Here is a 7,900-nt window from a genome sequence, read left to right as displayed (position 1 = left end):
AAAAAAAAAAAGATGTGACTTTTTGTAGAGATAGGGTCTTTATAGAGGTAATTACCATAAAATGAGATCATTAGAGTGGACCCTAATCCAATATGACTGGTGTTCTTATAAATAGGGGTGAATTTGGACACAGATGCACAGGGAGAATGTCATGTGAACACAAAGGCACTGATTTACAAGCCAAAGAGAGAGACCCTGGAATAGATCCTTTCCTGGCAGCCCTCAGAAATAATCCTGCCAACACCTTGATTTTGAACTTCTAGTTTTCCGGAACTGTGAGATAATAAATTTCTGTTGCTGAAACCACTCAGTTACGACACTTTTTTACTACAGAGGTAGCAAACTAATACAACACCCAGTCTAAATAAATTTAAGGATTCAGTAAGCAGCAAAAATCCTAATTGTATTTGAGCTATCTCACAGAGTTAAGTAACATTTTTGTTTCTTTGAAGTCAAATTTTCTTGTGGTTTTATGGGTAATCAAAATAATTTTTAACTGAAAAATATTGTATATATGTATGCATGTGTGTGTATATGTACACACACATATATTGTATAAAATGTTAAACTAACTGAGGCTGGGCATGGTGGTTCTCTCCTGTAATCCCAGCACTTTGGGAGGCTGAAGCAGACTAATGACTTGAGGACAGGAGTTTGAGACCAGCCTGGGCAACACAGCAAGACCCTGTCTCTACAAAACATCAAAAAACCTAGCCTGGTAGATTACTAATGCCTATAATCCCAGCTACTTGGGAGGCTAAGGTGAGAGTATTGTTTGAACCCAGGAAGTTGAGGCTGCAGTGAGCTGTGATTGCACCATTATACTCCAGCCTGAGCAATAGAGCAAGACCCTGTCTGGAAAAAAAGAAAAGTTAAATGATATGGAATATAAAATAAAAGTCATTCTTCATCTCCCTTTCCCCAGTTTTAATTACCTCCCTAGAAGTTAGCTGTTTGGAACCTAACATTATAGTTTTACAGTGCTTGCTTCTTAATTCTACACAGTACAGACTTGAGTAAGATTCTAGTCTGATGTTGGAGTTTTGCTAAAACATCACATTTAGAGTTCATGTTGTGGAACTATGTTATAAGTAGGATCTTACACTTCTATTATCTCAGCACTATGGATAGGCTCCAAAATAGGCCTGTTATTTTAAAATTCCATCCTGTAATAGGCCACATGTTTAGAATTTAGTATATTATCAAGCAAGCGAGAATTTTAAAATATCAGTCATCAACTGTGTTATTATCTGGCTTTGTTTTTTACTTATTATTATTATTATTACTATTATTTTTGTGAAAGAGTTTCACTCTTGTTGCCCAGGATGGAGTGCAATGGTGTGATCTCAGCTCACTGCAACCTCCACCTCCCGGGTTCAAGCAATTCTCATGCCTCAGCCTTCCGAGTAGCTGGGATTACAGACACCCGCTACCATGACCGGCTAATTTTTTGTATTTTCAGTAGAGATGGGGTTTCACCATGTCATCCAGGCTGGTCTCGAACTCCTGACCTTAGGTGATCCATCCACCTTGGCCTCTCAAAGTGCTGGGATTACAGGTGTGAGCCACCATGCCTGGCCAATTTTTTTTTTTCTTTTTTTGAGACAGAGTCTCGCTCTATCACCCAAGCTGGAGTGCAGTGGCACAATCTCAGCTCACTGCAACCCCCGCCTCCTGAATTCAAGTGATTCTCTGGCCTCAGCCCCCTAAATAGCCGGGATTACAGGCACGTGCCACCATGCCCAGCTAATTTTTGTATTTTTAGTAGAGATGGGGTTTCACCATGTTGGCCAGGCTGGTCTTGAACCCCTCTCGTCAAGTGATCAGTCTGCCTTGGCCTCTCAAAGTGCTGGGATTACAGGTTTGAGCCACTACACCTGGCCTATTGCTTAAAATATTTTTATAGTTAAGAAAAGAACACTTCGATTGAGGGGAATGGAGAGATGTTGGTAGAAAGCATCAGTTAGAATGGATAAGTTCTAGAGGTTTATTGTAGAACATGGTGATTATAGTTCATAATAGTAATGTATACTTGAACATTGCTAAGAAATTAAATCTTAAATGTTCCATCACACACACATGCACAAAGATAAAAGTATGTGAGGTTATGGATGCGGAAATTAGCTCGATGTAATCATTTTAGAATGCATATATATATATATATATATATAAACATGTTGTACTCTGTAAATATATATAATTTTTATTTGTCAATTGTATCTTAATAAAAAAAAGTGGGGAAAAAAAAGGAACAACTGACTACCTCGTGTTCAAGCTGTTTTCTAGAAACCAGGAATAAATTACCTGCCTTCTATGAAGTTTGAATCAGTTACACCATAGTGATACTCTTTTTACAGACGACTCAATAAATCAGTAGCTCACCTGCCTGAAATAATAAACTAGTACTTCAGCTATAACGATTCTGAGCAGATTAAATTAATATTATAAAAGCCACACAAGACTGTTCATAGAGTGATAGACATGTTTCTTCAGTCCTTACTTGATGTCTGCACACTCATGATTCATATATCATTCTAACATTTTTTCCTGATGTAGTTCCTGGGTCCAAAGTCCTCTTCACACAAAGGAGGCAACATTTTACTTCTAATATGCTTCCTGGTTAAGATTAGGAAGAAAAAATTAAACTCCTAGTCATTAGGAGAGAACCAAAAGCTATAAAACGCTACAGTAGGTTGAAAACAGTTGTCTGGAGTCATTTTGTAACAAGGAAAAACGTCCCACTTGATTCTTTGTCTTGAAGTCATTCTTATATTAGAATTATTTTAGTTAGTCTTTTTTTGTTGTTTTTGAGACACAGTCTCCCTCTGTCACCCCGGCTGGAGTAGAATGGTGCCATCTCGGCTCACTGCAACCTCCGCCTCCCAGGTTCAAGCGATTCTCCTGCCTCAGCCTCTCGAGTAGCTGGGATTACAAGCACATGCCACCACGCCTGGCTAATTTTTGTATTTTTAGTAGAGATGGGGTTTCACCATGTTGGCCATGCTGGTCTCGAACTCCTGACCTCAAGCAATCTGCCTGCCTTGGCCTCCCAAAATGCTGGTATTACAGGTGTGAGCCACCGTGCCTGGCCTTATATCAGAATTATTAATAACCGAAGCTCAAAAGTGGTCCTGAGTCATTTTGAAAAAAAAAAGTGTTGTTATCAATATGCCCTCTTTAAGAAGGTAGAAAATTGTGTAATATATTTAAGAATGATTTCTGGCCAGGTGTGGTGGTTCACACCTGTAATCCCAGCACTTTGGGAGGCAGAGGCAGGTGGATCACTTGAGGTCAGGAGTTCGCGAACAGCCTGGCCAATGTGATGAAACTGTCTCTTCTAAAAATACAAAAAACTAGCCGGGCATGGTGGCACACACCTATAATCACAGTTACTCAGGAGGCTGAGGCATAAGAATCGCTTGAACCCAGGAGGTGGAGGTTGCAGTGAGCTGAGATCGTGCCATTGCACTCCATCCTGGGTAACAGAGTGAGACTTTGCCTCAAAAACAAAACAAACAAAGAATGATTTCCACCTAAAGTTGCTCAAATATCAAAAAGGTTTGGTACTTAAAGAGGGAAAGATTGGTTATCTAAAAAATTTTGCTATCTAGATAGATATCATTTTAAAAAATAAAGTATTGCCGGGTGTGGTGGCTCACACCTGTAATCCCGGCACTTTGGGAGGCCAAGGAGGGTGGATCACCTGAGGTTAGGAGCTCAAGACCAGCCTGGCCAACATGGTGAAACCCTGTCTCTACTAAAAAACACAAAAATTAGCCAGGCATGGTGGCGGGTGCCTGTAGTCCCAGCTACTTGGGAGGCTGGGGCAGGGAGAATTGCTTCAACCTGGATGGCAGAAGTTGCAGTGAGCCCATATTGTGCCACTGCACTCCAGCCTGGGCGACACAGCGAGACTCTGTCTCGGAAAAAATAAATAAATAAATAAATAAATAATAAAGTATTTCATTTATTAAAATACCTGCATTTATGATTGCACCTTAGTCTATTGGACTTTAGTAAGATAGAGATTTTTTCCATTGGTTGACAGTAAATTATATATATATATACATATATATATATACTTGTGTGTGGTACTGTTAGTTTATTAGGCAAGATGATAGCTATATTGTATCAGAATGAAGTGCGCCCCACAGCATTCGAATACAGAACAGGGTCACTAAGATGAATGGACTTCAAATAAAGAGGCAAATAAAATCTATGGCTTTCACTTATTTATAAAAAGCCTGCAGTAAAGGAGAATCAAGAGACCATGAAAAGGTGATGTACTGTTGGCAATTTTACAGGTATCTTCTTTTCCTTAGCATCATACCAATTGGCCCACTGTTATTCAAGTCATATTCAAATAGTCCAAAAATGTCAGTTTAGGATTGAAAACAATTCAAGGCTGGGTACATATCAGATGAAGTTTTCAGCATTATAATCAAATGAAGGCAATATTTGTCATATGGAAGAAAGGAACTGTCTAGTAATAAAATTTACACCAACTTCTAAACAATGAACTTATGCATGCATGCTATTTGGTGATTCTTTGATAACATATCTAAGTGTGAAGTTAGGTGCATTAAGCTAACAAAGGAAAAAAGCTTATTTATAACGGCACTGTAGGCAGAGGTCTTTGAAAGTGCAAAGATACCATCTTCCCTTTCCAGGGAGCAATTGCTTTGCACAGATGCTCTACAAATATCAAGCACAAGGAACCTGGGTTTTAATTACGAAGTAAAATATCATTTCAAAATTGCATAATTGGTGGTTGCCTTTTGCAATGCAATGAGCATAAGGGAACCTGACATTAAATGTTTGATGTGTTGCCATGACATTTTCTGAGATTTTATTTTATGCTGCTTTTAAGCTGCAAACTATGTTAAATTTGAATTCTTTAAAGGGTGGGTTAACAGAATGATACAGTTAAAAAACCTGACTCTGATGCTGGAATGCCTATGTTCACAAATTGTACAGTTCAGATTTTAGAAAAAAAGTAAATACAGAAGTAAAGACATAATGGGGTCTTTATGTTCTCCTTACAGTAGTGACATGTTTTCCTGGAGATAGAGGCCATTTAGTCAGGGAGGGATGTCTCTAGCTTTCCCTTTGAGTAAAGGGAAAAATAATAGAATGAGGAAAATACAGTGGCAGTCAGTGCCCACCACATTTGAATGTTCAGGCCGTTGAAACTGGAGAAAAATGTCACAGACACTGTGTGGTTCCAGAGCTGCTGGAAAGAACAGTGGTAGGACTGGTGTTGCTCTAGTTTTCTCTGTTCCAGAAAATGTCTTCAACCATTATATATATACTGATTGGCCGGTATGCACTAGAGTATATACTATTTGCTCAGCAGGGTTTGACTTTAAGAAGTCATCTATTCTATCTGTAAGAGCAAAGGACAATTAGGTATTGAATATTTTTCCTCATAGTAATGTGGTGGAAGAATATAAATAAATAAATTTATTTATTTTAATTTAATTTTAATTTTGAGACAAGGTCTTTCTCTGTCACCCAGGGTGGAGTGCGGTGGCACAATCGTGTCTCACTGTAGCCTCAACCTCCGGCACTCAATTGATTCTCCCACCTCAGCCTCCTGAGAAGTGAGACTACAGGCACCTGCCACCATGCCTGGCTAATTTTTGTACTATTTTTGTAGAGACAATGTCTTACTACATTGCCTAGGCTGGTCTCAAACTCCTGGACTCAAGCAATCTGCCTGCCTTCATCTCCCAAAGTGCTGAGATTACAGGCATGAACCAACATGTCTGGCCCTTTAAAAAAAGAAAAAAAAAAAAAAATATATATATATATATATATTTAAATAGAGATGAGGTCTTACTATGTTGATCAGACTGGTCCTGAACTTCTAGGCTTCAGTGATCCTCTAGCCTGAGCCCTCCAAGATGCTAGGATTACTGGCATAAGCCACCATGCCTGGTTGAAAATAAATGATTAATGGGAAAAATATAAAGTCATGGGTTGTTAAACCATTTATTCTCTCTTAAGACACCTACTCACTCATACAGGAAGATGCCTTCTTGGGTGGATACAATATATTTTGAATGCTTCCCTACTTTTGACTGCTTAATGTTCATATTGAAATAAGTATTGTCAGGAAGGCTGAGAATGAAATTGAGCCCAAGGAAGTGGTTCACAGCCCTGTGCAGGTAGCATCCTCGTATTTTACTAAACGTTAGCATTTCTTACTCAGTTACATTTTGGGGTCAGTTTCTCTGCCCCACATGGACATTTTTTGTTTGTTTCAATTTCATTATTGAAATGTCATTATTGTCAAATAACAGACGTAGGACCATCTATATACACAAACAACCTGTATTTCTGGCATTTTCCTTAATTTTAGAAATACGCATAAAAGTCTTTGTAAGCAGAGAAAGACCAAGACTCACTAGACTAATGAAAGAAGCTCGAGGCCGATACTCACATTTTCCCTTCTTTCCTTTAAAATGATGATTTCATTACGAATTTAAAATATCAAATTATTTCTGTTGATATTACTCATAATATTGCTTGCATTTATGAAGCAACACATACTCAAGATATTGATGAAGAAGCACTTCTGTTAACTGCTCTATAGGAAGTTGAAAGTCTTTCTCCCACAGTTGTTCAGCTTGAGGGCTAGAACTCCAGAACTCTCTTCTATTTCAGGGGTTTTTTTTTGCCTGTTGCCATGAAAAAATTTAGCTTGTCTCCAAACAAACATTCCCATTTTATATGCCCTTTTAAAATATCATGCTTTAGATACGAAAGCACACCCAAATCAGGCCCATTATGACATGCATAGAGGTTGGATTAATATGGAGGCTTCTAATTCAGCCAAAACAATTCTTCTTTTTAAAATTATGGTGCTATTTTTATTAGGTTGATCACCAGAATAATTGATTTGATTTTGTGTATAAGCTGCTCGAAGGAATGCTGCAGATGGACAATTTTGAATACTATAGGCTGGACGCAGCATCTCATGCCTGCAATCCCAGCACTTTGAGAGGCGAAGGCCAGAGGATCACTTGAGGCCAGGAGTTTGACACCAGACTGGGCAACAGAGCAAGACCTCATCTCTACAAAAAAAAATAAAATATATGTGTATATATATATATATATAGAGAGAGAGAGAGAGAGAGCCAGGTGTGATGGCATATGCCTGTAGTCCCAACTACTTGGAATGATGAGGTGAGAGGATCACTTGAGCCAGGGAGGTTGAGGCTGCAGTGAGCCATGATCATACCACTACATTCGGACCTGGGTGACAGAACAAGCTCCTACCTCAAATATCTATCTATCTATCTTTGGTCTACATCTATTTTCCAAGAGTGATTACTGATTCAGTGAAAAATCTATGCTTTAAAAGATATAGCAAAGACTATACTTCCCAGCATCATTGCTATGGTTCGTTACTAGAAAAGTTTCTCCAACTTTGTAGAGCACTAGAAGCCAGAAGGAGGAGGTGCAGTGTTCTCTCTTTAGTGTGAAGCCAGCTTTGCTCTTCGGGAAGGAATGCAGTCTGAGCAATTCCATTTTTAATTTAAGAAGTTTTTTCTTAAAAAAAAGATACAGCCGGGCGCGGTGGCTCAAGCCTGTAATCCCAGCACTTTGGGAGGCCGAGGCGGGCGGATCACGAGGTCAGGAGATCGAGACCATCCTGGCTAACACAGTGAAACCCCGTCTCTACTAAAAATACAAAAAATTAGCCGGGTGTGTTGGCGGGCGCCTGTAGTCCCAGCTACTCGGGAGGCTGAGGCAGGAGAATGGCTAACAGATAGGACGAGATCGACACCACTAAGAGAAATCCGTCAAAAAAAAAAAAAAAAAAAAAAACAAAGAGAATCTGAACACCAGGTTAATAAGGCGGTGAAGATTCTGAGAGTTGTAGGAGATGTTG

The 7,900-nt window shown here is 39.1% G+C and overlaps 1 pseudogene; it reads left to right on the top strand.

The window, feature by feature from the left end:
- Positions 1–7,377: 7,377 nt before the first annotated feature.
- LOC115834622 lies at positions 7,378–7,528 on the top strand (annotated as a pseudogene).
- Positions 7,529–7,900: the final 372 nt, after the last annotated feature.

The sequence above is a fragment of the Nomascus leucogenys genome, chromosome 3 (genome assembly GCF_006542625.1).
Source record: "Nomascus leucogenys isolate Asia chromosome 3, Asia_NLE_v1, whole genome shotgun sequence".
Classification (NCBI taxonomy): Eukaryota; Metazoa; Chordata; class Mammalia; order Primates; family Hylobatidae; genus Nomascus; species Nomascus leucogenys.
Note: the sequence above shows the minus strand (reverse complement) of the source record. Positions and strands in the feature narration are given on the sequence as shown.